Source organism: Diceros bicornis, chromosome 6 (genome assembly GCF_020826845.1).
Source record: "Diceros bicornis minor isolate mBicDic1 chromosome 6, mDicBic1.mat.cur, whole genome shotgun sequence".
Taxonomy (NCBI): domain Eukaryota; kingdom Metazoa; phylum Chordata; class Mammalia; order Perissodactyla; family Rhinocerotidae; genus Diceros; species Diceros bicornis.
In genome coordinates this window covers 7,559,549-7,573,564 of record NC_080745.1, presented here as the reverse complement: position 1 = coordinate 7,573,564, position 14,016 = coordinate 7,559,549, and positions in this window count along the sequence as shown.

Sequence of the window (14,016 nt, the reverse complement as noted above, 5' to 3'; positions counted from 1 at the left end):
TATAGCCATTCTGAACAGGCATTAGGTGATATCTCATTGTAGTTTTGATTTGCATTTCCCTGATAGTTAATGCTGTTGAACATCTTTTCATGTGCCTGTTGGCCATCTGTATATCTTCTTTGGAGAAATATCTGTTCAGGTCGTTTGCCCATTTATTTTTTTTCTTCTTCTTTTTTTTTGTGAGATCAGCCCTGTGCCAACAACTGCCAATCCACTTCTTTTTTTGCTGAGGAAGACTGGCCCTGGGCACACATCCGTGCTCATCTTCCTCTACTTTATATGGGACGCTGCCACAGCATAGCTTGCCAAGCAGTGCATCAGTGCGTGCCCGGGGATCCGAACCAGCGAACCCCAGGCTGCCACAGCAGAGCGCATGCACTTAACCGCTTGCACCACTGGGCCGGCCCCTTATGACCATTTTTTAATTGGGTTGTTAGTTTTTTTGTTGTTGAGATTTATGAGTTCTTTATATATTTTGGAGATTAACCCCTTATCAGATGTATAGTTTGCAAATATCTTCTCCCAATTGTGAGGTTGATGTTTTGTTTTGTTGAGTTTTCCTTTGGTGTGCAGATGGTTTTTAGTTTGATGTAGTCCCATTTGTTTATTTTTTCTATTGTTTCTCTTGCCCAGTCAGACAAGGTACTTGAAAATATGTTGCTAAGACCGATATCAAAGAGCGCGTACTGCCTATGTTTTCTTCTAGAAGTTTCATGGTTTCAAGTCTTACATTCAAGTCTGTAACCCATTTTGAGTTAATTTTTGTGTTTGGTGTAAGATAAGGGTCTACTTTCATTTTTTTGGCATGTGGCTATCCAGTTTTCCCAGCACCATTTGTTGAAGACACTTTCCTTTCTCTATGGTATGTTCTTGGCTCCTGTGTTGAAAATTAGCTGTCCATAGATGTGTGGGTTTATTTCAGGGGTCTCGATTCCGTTCCATTGATCTGTGTGTCTGTTTTTGTGCCAGTACCATGCTGTTTTGGTTACTACAGCTTTGTAGTATATTTTGAAATCAGGGAGTGTGATACCTCCAGCTTTGTTCTTTTTTCTCAGGATTCCTTTTGGCTATTCACGGGCTTTAGTTGTTCCATATAAATTTTAGGATTCTTTGTTCTATTTCTGTGAAAAATATTGTAGGGACTTTGATAGGGATTGCATTGAATCTGTAGATGGCTTTAGGAAGTATGGACATCTTAACTATGTTAATTCTTCCAATCCAAGAGCACGGAATATCTTTCCATTTCTTTATGTCTCTTCAATTTCTTTCAGCAATGTCTTATAGTTTTCAGTGCACAGATCTTCCGCCTCTTTTATTAAGTTTATTCCTAGGTATTTTATTCTTTGTGTTGCAATTGTAAATGGGATGGTATTCTTAATTTCTCTTTCTGCTGCTTCGTTGTTAGTGTATAGAAGTGCAACTGATTTTTGTATGTTGATTTTGTATCCTGCAACTTTGCTGTATTCATTTATTATTTCTAAAAGTTTTCTGGTGGATTCTTTAGGGTTTTCTATATATAAAATCATGTCATCTGCAAACAGTGACAGTTTCACTTCTTCCTTTCCAATTTGAATCCCTTTTATTGCTTTCTCTTGCCTCATTGCTCTTGCTGGGACTTCCAGTACTATGTTAAATAGGAGTGGTGAAAGTGGGCATCCTTTTCTGGTTCCTGTTCTTACAGGGATGGCTTTCAGTCTTTCACCATTGAGGATGATATTCACTATGGGTTTGTCATATATGGCCTTGATTATGTTGAGGTACTTTCCTTCCATACCCATTTTATTCAGTTTTCATTGTAAATGGATACTGTATCTTATCAAATGCTTTCTCTGCATCTATTGAGATGATCCTGTGATTTTTATTCTTCATTTTATAATGTGGTGTATCACATTGATTGATTTGCACATGTTGAACCATCCCTGCATCTCTGGAATAAATCTCACTTGATCATGGTGTATGATCCTCTTAATGTATTGTTGTGTGTGACTTGCTAGTATTTTGTTGAGGATTATTGCATTGATGTTCATTAGTGATATTGGGCTGTAATTTTCTTTTTTTGTGTTGTCCTTGTCTGGTTTTGGTATCAGGGTAATGTTGGCTTCATAGAATGAGTTAGGAAGCTTCCCCTCCTCTTCAATTTTTTGGAAGAGTTTGAGTTTTAGAAGGATAGGTATTAAGTCTTCTTTGAATGTTTGGTAGAATTCACCAGGGAAGACATCTGGTCCTGGACTTCTGTTTTGGGGGAGGTTTTTGATGACTGTTTTGATCTCCTTACTGGTGATTGGTCTCTTCAAATTCTCTATTTCTTCTTGATTCAGTTTTGGAAGGTTGTATGATTCTAAGAATTTATCCATTTCTTCTAGATTACCCAGTTTGTTGGCATATAGCTTGTTGTGGTATTGTCTTGTAATCTTTTGTATTTCTGAGGTGCCCATTGGAATTTCTCCTCTTTAATTTCTGATTTTACTTATTTGAGCCTTCTCTCTTTTTTTCTTGGTGAGTCTAGCTAAAGGCTTGTCAATTTTGTTTATCTTTTCAAAGAACCAGCTCTTGTTTTCATTAATTTTTTCTATTTTTTTTAAGTCTCTATTTCCTTTATTTCTGCACTGATTTTTATTACTTCCCTCCTTCTACTGATTTTGGGCTCTGTTTGTTCTTCTTTTTCCAGTTCCTTTAGGTGCACTGTAAGATTGTTTATTTGAGATTTTTCTTGTTTGTTGAGATAGGCCTGTATTGCTATAAACCTCCCTCTTGGAACCGCTTTTGCTGTATCCCATACATTCTGGCATGTCATCTTTTCAATTTCATTTGTCGCCAGGTATTTTTTGATATCTCCTTTGATTTCTTCCTTGACCCAATCCTTGTTCAGTAGCATTTTGTTTAATCTCCACATATTTGTGGCATTCCTGATTTTCTCCCTATAGTTGATTTCTAGTTTCATACCATTGTGGCCAGAAAAGATGCTTGGTATTATTTCAATCTTCTTAAATTTATGAAGACATGTTGTGTGGCCTAACATGTGATCAATCCTGGAGAATATTCCATGTGCATTTGAAAAGAATGTGTACTCTTTTGTTTTTGGATGGAATGTTCTGTATCTATCTACTAAGTCCATCTGGTCTTGGGTGTCATTTAAGACCAATGTTTCCTTATTGATCTTCTGTTTGGATGATCTATCCATTGGTGTAAGTGGAGTATTGAAGTCCCGTACTATTAGCATGTTACTGACTATTTCTCCTTTTATGTCTATTAATAATTGCTTTATATATTTAGGTGCTCCTATGTTGGGTGCATAGATATTTACAAGTGTTATATCCTCTTGTGGGATTCTTCCCTTGATCATTATGTAGTGCCCTTCTTTGTCTCTTGTTATAGTTTTTGTTTTTAAGTCTATTTTGTCTGAGTATTTCTACCCCAGCTTTCTTTTCATTGCCATTTGCAAGGAGTATCTTTTTCCATCCCTTCACTTTCAGTTTCTGAGTGTCTTTAGGTCTGAAGAGTGTCTCTTGTATGCAGCATACATATGGGTGTTGTTTTTTTTATCCAATCAGCCACTCTATGCCTTTTAATAATCATTTAGTCCATTGACATTCAAAGTAGCTATTGATAAGTATGTACTTACTGCCATTTTTTTACCTTTTTTCTGGATGTTTTAGTTTCTCTATTTAGTTTCTCTATTCCTTTCTTCTTCTCTGGCTCTCTTCCCTTGTGGTTTGATGGCCTTCTTTAGTATTAAGTTTGGGTTCCTTTCTCTCAGTTTTTTGTGTATTTATTATAAGTTTCTGGTTTGTGATTACCATGAGGTTCATATATAGTAACCTGCATATATAGGAATCGATATTAAGTTGATAGTCTCTTTTGTTTGACCTCTATCTGAAACCTCTACTCTTTTACTCCCCTCATCCCACATTTTGTGTTTTTGATATCATATCAAATCTCTTTTTGTGCATTTGTATCTGTTGCCCTCTTATGGAAGTAGATAATTTTTCCTGTTTGTGGTCTTCTCTTACCCACTTAAATAAGTCCCTTTAGCATTCCTTGTAGGACTGGTTTCTTGATGTTAAACTCCTTTAATTTTTGCTTGTCTGGGAAGCTCTTTATCTCTCCTTCCGTTCTGGATGATAACCTTGCCGGGTAGAGTATTCTTCGCTGTGGGTTTTTTTTCCATTTAGCACTTTAAATATACTGTGCCACTCTCTTCTAGCCTGTAAGGTTTCTGCTGAGAAGTCTGCTGATAGCCTTACAGGGTCTCCTTTGTATGTAACTTCTTGTCTTTCTCTTGTGGCTTTTAGAATTATCTTTATCTTTAATTCTGGACATTTTAATTATCTCGTGTCTTGGTGTGGGCCTCTTTGGGTTTCTCTTGTTTGGTGCTCTCTGTGCTTCCTGTACCTAGAGGCCTGTTTCCTTCCTTAGTTTAGGAAAGTTTTCAGCCATTATTTCTTCAAATAGATTCTCTGCCCCTTTGTCTCTCTTTTCTCCTTCTGGGACACCTATAACACTGATGTTAGTGTGGTTGATGTTGTTCCAGAGGTCCCTTAGACTGTCCTCACTCTTTTTAATTCTTTTTTCTTTTATCTGTTCAGCTTGGGTGATTTTCTCTAGTCTTTCATCCAGCTCACTGATCCATTCTTCTGTTTTTAAGTCCCTCTAGTGAGTTTTTCATTTCCATAATTGTATTCTTCATTTCTGATTTGTTCTTTTTTATATCTTCCATTTCCTTGTTGACGTTCTCCCAGAGTTCATCCATTCTTCTCCCAAGATCAGTGAGCAACCTTATGACTCTGTTTGAACCTCTGGCAGGTAGATTGCTCATTTCTGTTTCATTTAGTTCCTTTTCTGGGGTTTTGCCCTGTTCCCTTATTTGGAACATATTCCTTTGCCTCCTCATTTTACTTCTTTCCCTGTGCTTGTGTCTAAGTATTAGGTAGGTCTGCTATCGCTCCTGATCTTGGAGAGGTGACCTTATGTAAGTGATGCCTTATGAGGCCCAGCAATGTGCTTCACTTTCATCATGAGGTCCAAATGTTCCAGGAGTGACCCCTTCCATGGGCTACGTGTGTCCTTATGTTGTGGCAAGTTTGCTCTTCCCATAGGTGCCCAGGGAGGCTAAGCTGTCCCCCTGTCCAGTTGGTTGTAATGTTCAGCTACATGTAGTTGTTTTGGCCCCTCAGTCTCTTTATTTGGTGTGGGGAGCCCCAGCACAGTTGGCTGCAAGTTCTAATAGCACATTCCTCTTGCAGTTTTTCTATTATGTGAGCAGGCCCCTAGCATGGCTGGTTGTTATGCTCTCTGGCTGACAATTGCTATAAGCCTCTGGCATACAAGGCTCTTGTTAGCTCTCTGAGGATTGCAGCTGGGTGGGGCTGGCCCCAGGTATGGGAGCACCCAATTGTTTCAGGCATTCAAGGTGGTGCTGATCCCTATGTGGCTGTTTGAGAAACACAAGTCATCTGCAGCTGTGAAGCCCCACCACCCACAGGGCCACACACACAGTCAACACAGTCCTGCTCTGTGCATGTGCCCTGACCCCCTGAAGTGGGCCCAGTCGCTCCAAGGCAGGAGCCCCACACACTCCACGAATGCCCCACACTCTCCACCCGCTCCTCGTGCATGCCCTGCCCCACAGAGGTGGACCCACTTGCCAGGCTGCAGAGAATCCAGGCAGCTTGCTTAGCATGCCCTTAAGTTTCCTGAGGGCTTGTTGTTACCCAACAACAAGGGTGGGTCCAGTCCCTAGGTGCCAGCTGCTTTCCTTGGCTGAGATGGATTAAATTGGTGCTTTATTGGGTGGGGCAGACCCTGGGCTAGCAGGCCGCAGAAAGAACTCCAATGCCATCTGCCAGCATCTGTGTCAGCATGCCCATACTAGGTCACAACCAAGGCCACTGCCAATGTCCCAGTCCCTGGAGAGGTCTCACCTCTCACCGAGATGCACCCAGAGCCTATTAGGTGAGTCTCTTTTCACCAAAGCACTGTGCACCTTACTTTCTGGTGATTTAAGGTTGCTGTCCAAAAGAGGTGAATTTATGCATGGGCCCTTTAAGAACTGGCTTTAATTTCTCTGTGTGCTATCTTTTCTGAGGGTATTGCCCAGTGTTGTTACTAGCAAGGAAATCCAGATATTATGCCACTCATCTCAGTTGTACTGTGTCCAAAAATTGCCTATAGTGGGACCGCTCCCTCCCTCAGGTCCCCCGCTCCTCCAAGGGCTACTGCGTAACTTTGCGTTGCTCCTAGGCGGCTGTGAAGCCTTGCGGCTTGTTAAGGTGGCATTTTTTTCTCTCCAGAAGGGAATTTCTGCCTCTTCCACCTCAATTAGGACTATCGTTTGTTGCAGGGGTTCCTCTTATCCAGTTTTCAGTTCTCTTTCAGGGGTAATTTTTCCAAGAGTAGTTGTAAATCAGCTGTGTCCATGGGAGGAGGTGAATTCAGAGTCCACCTGTGTCACCATCTTGACTTTTCACCCAAAATTAATTGGTTTCTTAATGCCGAAACATTCTTACTGTAATGGAATAAATTTCATTTAGTCATATTATAGTGTTATTGTTGTAATGTGTGCCTGAATTGTGTTTAATAATATTTATTTAGTATTGTCATCAATAATCATAACAACGTTTGTTTGGTCTTTTTTTAAATTCTTTGCTGTATTTTCATGTCATCATATGACAAGCTTCATAAAAGAGACATACTTGGTTTCTTTCTTTAAGTTATTAAACATTTTAAATAGTTTTGTTATTTTCTGACATATAAAAGTTTTGGTAAAATTTCTCTGAATAAATGTCTGAGTTTGGTGATTTTGGACAAAGGGGTAGCAATTTTAAAACTCTATGTTTTCCATAGTAAGTCATCTATAGATATTCTGTCTGTGTAGGTATCAATTTAATGTAGTGGAAATTCTTTAAAAATATTTCTTTTTTTTCCTGGATTTTCAATTGTTTTTGCAGAGTTGAACAACATAGTATGTTTAATTCCCTCCAAATATGGTGATTTACCCCTCATCATTTATTATTTTATGTATTTGTGCTTTCTGCTTCTTCATTATCCAGTTGATGGGTTTGCTCAAAGATCGGGGTTTGGTTTATTATTAGTTCTGCCATTTTTCTTATTTCTAATTGATTACATTCTGCTTTTCTCTTTATTAAAACCATCCACTGCCTTCTTTTGGTTGGTTGTTGTTTTCTTTTTTTCCTATCTTCAATTAAAACTTCATGCCTTTATCGGATAGTTTCTAATATGAATGGATTTTATGATTTATAATTTTTAGGCATTCTACAATTTGGGTTTGGATTTTTTCTTAAATTGTTTCAGAAATATTTCCTTTTGAAATTTTCAGATTTTAGGGATGTTTTTGTATTTTGTTTTGTTATTACATTCTTATTCCAGTTCTGTGTGATCAGAGAATACTGCATTATTTCTACTTTGAATGCACAGAGGCTTTATTTGTGGCTTATTATTGGGTCAAATTTATGAATATTCCATACACATTTCATAAAAAAGTGTAGTCACTGATTTTGTGAAATAAAGTTTTAACGGTTACACTATTTGAGGTTTTAAATGAAACTTAGACTCATTTTGTTAAACTCCAAAAATACACATTGTAATATTTTAGAGACATTATATGAGAGATAATTGCAAGATCAATTGGTGGATAATTTATTTTTTACAAAGTTTAATTTTTTAAAATTCAGAAACATTACCTATTTCTCTTTGTTCAAAATTTGTTTCAGGTTTCTTAGTGAAAACTTCTTTTGTTTGGTTTAGGTGTTTTCATACAGTTCCTATTTGTTTTCTTTTAAATATTAGCTATTAATTATATATAATGTGTATATATAAGATTACCAAAAGTTTCATAACATTTTTAAATGAATAAGTAAAATGACAAACTATAATCTTAACATTATATGATATAGTAACTTTTCGTCATTTTTCATGCACACACACAGATACGCATACACCGGTATAGTTATTTTCATTTGTTACATATAATTCCTTTATATGATTTTATAATAAATTTGTTAAATTGATCCCCAGTTGATTTCCATTTAGGTTGTTTACAACATTTTGCTATTATGAACATTGTAGCCAGATAGAAATGTTTGTATGTGCGAATATGTAAATATGTGTATGAGCACACTCACATATATAGAAAGTGCCAATTTAATTGCAGGACTCATTTCTATAAGAAAAAATGCTTCTTTTCAAAATGTACATTTAAAATAGATGGCATTAAGGACATGAAAACTTAGTGCCACATTGCTTCCAAGAAATATTGTATTTTGAAGCTAATCTGATCTGTTTATACATTAGTCCAGTTTCTTTTACATCCTTCACTTAATCTGTTGGAATGAGAGTGGGTGAGGGAATGGAGTTTAGAACAGTGATAAAGACCATGTCTTTAATCCTAAAATTTATATAGAACAATGAAAGACCCCGAATAGCCAAAGGAATCCTGAGAAAAAAGAACAAAGCTGGAGGTATCACACTCCCTGATTTCAAAATATAATACAAAGCTATAGTAACCAAAACAGCATGGCACTGGCAGAAAAACAGACACACAGATCAATGGTATGGAATCGAGAGCCCAGAAATAAACCCACACATCTATGGACAGCTAATTTTTGACAAAAGGAGCCAAGAACATACAATGGAGAAAGGAAAGTCTCTTCAACAAATGGTGTTGGGAAAACTGGACATCCACATGTAAAAGAATGAAAATAGACCATTATCTTACACCATACACAAAAATTAACTCAAAATGGATTACAGACTTTAATGTAAGACTTGAAACCATAGAACTCCTAGAAGAAAACAAAAGTAGTATGCTCTTCGACATCAGTCTTAGCAGGGTCTTTTTGAAAATCATGTCTCCCCAAGCAAAGGATACAAAAGAAAATAAACAAATGAGACTACATTCAACTAAAAACTTTCTGCATAACAAAGGAACCATCAAGAAAATGAAAAGACCACCTAAAAACTGGGAGCAGATATTTGCAAATCATATATCTGTTAAGGAGTTAATATTCAAAATATATAAAGAACTCATACAACTCAACAACAAAAAAACAAACAACCCATTTAAAAAATGAGCAGAGGATCTGAACAGACATTTTCCCAAAGAAGATACACATTTGCACATCAAAAGACACACATAGGCACATCAAAAGATGTTCACCATTACTAATTATTAGGGAAATGCAAATCAAAACTACAATGAGATATCACTTCATGCCCATCAGAATGGCTATTAATAAAAAGACAAGAAATAACAAATGTTGGAGAGGATGTGGAGAAAAGGGAACACTTCTACACTGCTGGTGGGAATGTAAACTGGTGCAGCCACTGTGGAAAACAGTATGGAGATTTCTCAAAAAATTAAGAATAGAAATACCGTATGACCCAGCTGTCTCACTACTGGATATTTATCCAAGGAACACAAAAACACTAATTTGAAAAGATACATGCACTCTGATGTTCATTGCAGCATTATTCACAATAGCCAAGGCTTGGAAACAACCTAAGCTCCCATCAACAGAAGAATGGCTAAAGAAGATGTGGTATGTATATACAATGGAATACTACTCAGCCATAAAAAAAGATGAAGTCTTGCCATTTGTGACAACGTGGATGGACTTTGAGGGCATTATACTAAGTGAAATAAGTCAGATGGAGAAAGCCAAATGCCATATGATTTCACTCATATGTGGGAAATAAAGACAACAACAACAACAAAGAAACACAAAGATATAGAGAATAGATTGGTGGCTACCAGAGGATTAGGAGTAGGGGCAGGGCAAAAGAAGTAAAAGAGCACATGTGTAGAGTGACAGACGGTAATTAGACTTTGGGTGGTGAACATGATATAGTCTACACAGAAATCGAAATATAATGATGTACACCTGAAATTTAAATGTTATTATAAACCAATGTTACCTCAGTAAAAAAAAACAATAATAAAATTTAAAAAATAAATTAAAAAAATTTCTTCCATGCACTATTAATAATGGGAGGGAGAGGAAATGAAAACAACCACAATGTTCATCAGAGGAATAGTGGTTAAATAAATTAAAGTATAGCCATATAATGAACGAATATATAGGCTTAAAAATGGGTAATCTATTCATTGACGTGGAGAGGTCTAAAGATCACTGAGTATAAATTCTAATTACAGAGCAGGACGTAGACAACGTTCTTCGATTTTAGCTGTCATAGATCATGAGAGCTTTTACACAGTCCACAATTAAAAGTGGCTCACTGATGGGGCTGGCCCTGGTGGCCTAGTGGTTAAGTTCACTGTGCTCTGCTTCAGTGGCCTGGGTTTGGTTGCTGGGTGTGGGCCTACACCAATCCTCACTGGCCGTACTGTGGTGGCCACCCACACATAAAATAAAGGAAGATTGGCAACAGATGATAGCTCAGGGCTAATCTTCCTCAGCTAAATAAATAAATAAATAAATAAATTGGCTCACTGAGTCACTGATTCTCAGTTGGATAGTTGAGGGGAGCATAGTCCCCAGTTATGAACCATTGATGTATAGTATGAAGATATATGTAGATAAAGATATATGTATATATTTATGCTTTATATATACACAACTCGGTGTGTGGATGTTTGCCGAAAAAACCCTGAATGAATCCTCACAAAAACTTAAATGATGAATATCAACCTAAATAACTGTATTGAGAGCTATTTGTATTTCCCTCTTTATATTTTCTATTTTGTTTGAATTTTCTATACAATTGTATATTATCTATCAAATCAGAGAATAAAATAAAGCTACTTTTCATCTGGGAAAAAAAAAAAGACCACATCTCTCTATGGCACTATTTATGGCACACATGACTTTCACATTTTAAGGCAGCTGTTTTTGTGAGGTTCCAGCAAAACCCTTGCATCACGAGGGCTTCTTCACAAAGTCTCCGGCAGTAAAAAAGTCCTGCAAAAATGACTGCATCAGGGCCTGCCTGGTGGCATAGTGGTTAAGTTCATGCACTCTGCTTCGGTGGCCCAGGGTTCGCGGATTCAGATCCCAGGTGCAGACATATGCACCACTTGTCAAGCCATGCTGTGGCAGCGTCCCACGTATCAAGTAGAGGAAGATGGGCACGGATGTTAGCTCAGGGCTAATCTTCCTCACACACACAAAAATGACTGCATCAAATCAGCTACATCAAAATGTCCTAATTTGTCAATGTAAACCATCACCATTGTTGGTATGGGCATTATTAGTATGGATTTCCTTTCCTCTCTGACGTACTGTGTTTTACAATTTTTCTGCTTTCATCATGTATTATTCTCATAATTAGAAAAATGTACTACAATAAAAATGCAAGATAGAAAGGATAGAGTTTAGAGACGTGGATGAGGAGCCACTGCCTGGCTCCGATCTCTGCAGCCTCCACTACCCATCAGTACTCTGGAGGGTGACCTGCTTAAGTAAATTAGAGGCAGATCTGGCTCTACTCCGCTCAATATCTCTATGGGATAGAACTGCCTGTTGCGGCATTTGTAAATACTTCAGATTGACTAGCTGGTACACAGGCTCGTATTTGTTACCCCCAATGCCCAACCTTTGCAAACAGTTGATATGATCTTTATAATTTGGTCTAGTCTGTGATTCAAAACTTATTGCCTCAACCACAGAATTTCCCAGCCAGTTCTCAAACTGGACAGATGGCCACTGCTCAGACCTGAGAAGAAGGTCACAGGTCAGCTTCTCCTATAATTGCTCATTCGGGCTCCACAGAGAGCTCCCAGGAGGAAGAGTTGTGAGAATTGGATGTAAGCAATACACATAAAATTTCACTGAGTGGGGTGCGTTGCAGGTAACATGAAAGTTCAAGACATTTTAGGGGCTTGTTCAATGACAGTCAAAGGGTGTCTTAGGTACTTAGAAGAGCTTATTATTTACATTCTGGACAATGACTCCCCTGTCTTATATTTATATCCAGTACTTTGGATTTGTCTCACGGACATGCATGTTACTATCAGACACCAGTGTCAGAATGATCTGGGCAAACGGTGAAGGAGAGTGGTGTGTTGGTTCTGAGTTGTGCGCGTGACAAAAAAGCTGATGACCCCTTTGGCCTTAGGATACCATAATAGGCTGTAACCCTGTGACTGTTGCAGTTACGCACTGACACCCACACATGAAAGAACGAAAAACACAGGGAATCACCAGGAAGGGAGGATTTAGCTCTTACGTAAGGTGTTTGGATTAGCTGCAACTCCAGACTCCAGCACAGGCCTCTGTGGGCTTCTACGGAGCACGAGGCCCCTCACAAACCACTGGAGCCCATCTTTACAGACTTGCCTCTCCTCAGGACCCTGCTTCCTGCCCTCCCTCCATTTAACACTGTAAGTTCCAAATGGTACCTTCCTGAGCGTGGAAGCTTTAGGCTTTTTTTTTTTTTTGGCTCTGAACTTATACATCTGCTGTTTCTTTACACAAAATGTTTTTCTCCACCTTGTTCTTCTTAAAATCCCTACTCATCTTGAACATACAGCATGCTAACTCTAGTTGCCTAGAACTGGAGCCCGAGAAAGGGATTGGTTGCACATCATTTATTAAAGGGGTATTTTTTAGGGAAAATCTGTTCGGGAGTGAGAAAAGTGGTGGAGGGAAGGGGAAAGATTTGAGCAAGGGTATGGTCTCAGGTAATCTAGAAAATCCTGATACACAGGGACCTCTGGATCTGGGTCTCCACTTGAGGCAAAAGGTCCAGCATTTTGTATTCTCAGAGCAGGCAACCTTTAGCTGTGGGACGCCTCCTGCACAATTCGGGGCCCAGAGGTGGGGGAGGTGGGGGGAGGTGCTCCAGAGAAAGGAGACAGTTGTGAGTCCTCAGCAACCAGGACTTATGGCAGCTGTCAGATGGGTGCAGCCTGGTCCACAGGCTCTGGTGGGATACCAACAGCATCTTCCATGTCGCTCTGATCTGTCACTTGTGTGGTGCTGCAGCAAGCACAGACAGGAAAATAATTAATGCAGAAACAGAAAAGGAGCAGAAATCAATTTTGGAAGCAGTTTCATTTTCTTTTTGTTGTTCTATAAAGATGCTCAAATACAGCTACTTAGCCATTACTGGAAAGTACTTATTTATTCACAGATCAACATATGTCTTATTTGTGCTTTAGAAAAAAATACCTATTTTCTCAATTTGTACCTTCCAAATAAACAGAATTCTGCTTTTTCTAGTGCTTTGGACACATTACATTTTGTTTTCCAACTAAAAATGAATAATCCATTTATAGCATTTTTCAAGAAATGGTAGTTGTATTTTCACCAGATATCTCAAAGCAGTTACTGAGAAAATTGAGCCAAGACTGAATAGGACAAAAGTAACTCCAGTTTCACTAGACGGTATCTCTTTTTAAAGACAGACCTGAGGGACTAGACTAAGAGGAGATGAATCATCTTCCTCAAGCATCTATTGGATGATGAAAACAAAATTTCTATGGATTTCCCTGAAGCCTGTCCTGGGGTTTCACAATCACATTAACTGCTGAAAGGTTTAGAGAAATGGGTCAATATCTACACATTCAGTGTCTACCCCCATCTTCAAGAAAATCTTTACTTATGTGGTGAATACTCTCTTTGAGTAATAAAGGAACAATACCCTAAAGCAAAGAAAGATCTTAACTCTGTCACTGTCCCCGTAGGACAAACAACACTTATGTGCCCAGTGCAAACACAACTTGGATCAGACAGATAAAAGGGAGCAATTTCAGAATTCAGAAATGGAATTCTTAAAGTGTTATTCATTAAAATATCGACCTCTGAACATAATTTCCAAACAGAACCCTTCTTTTTTGTGCCTTTTTCACCAGTCTAATAATTAGCTGACACTAGGTACAGTGTTTTCTTCACGAGATGTGCATGCACAGTCTTCTGTTGGCAGGAAACTCCGATAGCCACTTGTAGGGAAAAGGAAGACGGGCAGTAACATCTGCTTTTAATGAGTTTTCTACCTTTTACGTGTGAAACAGCTTCACAAAATAATTTAGTTATGATT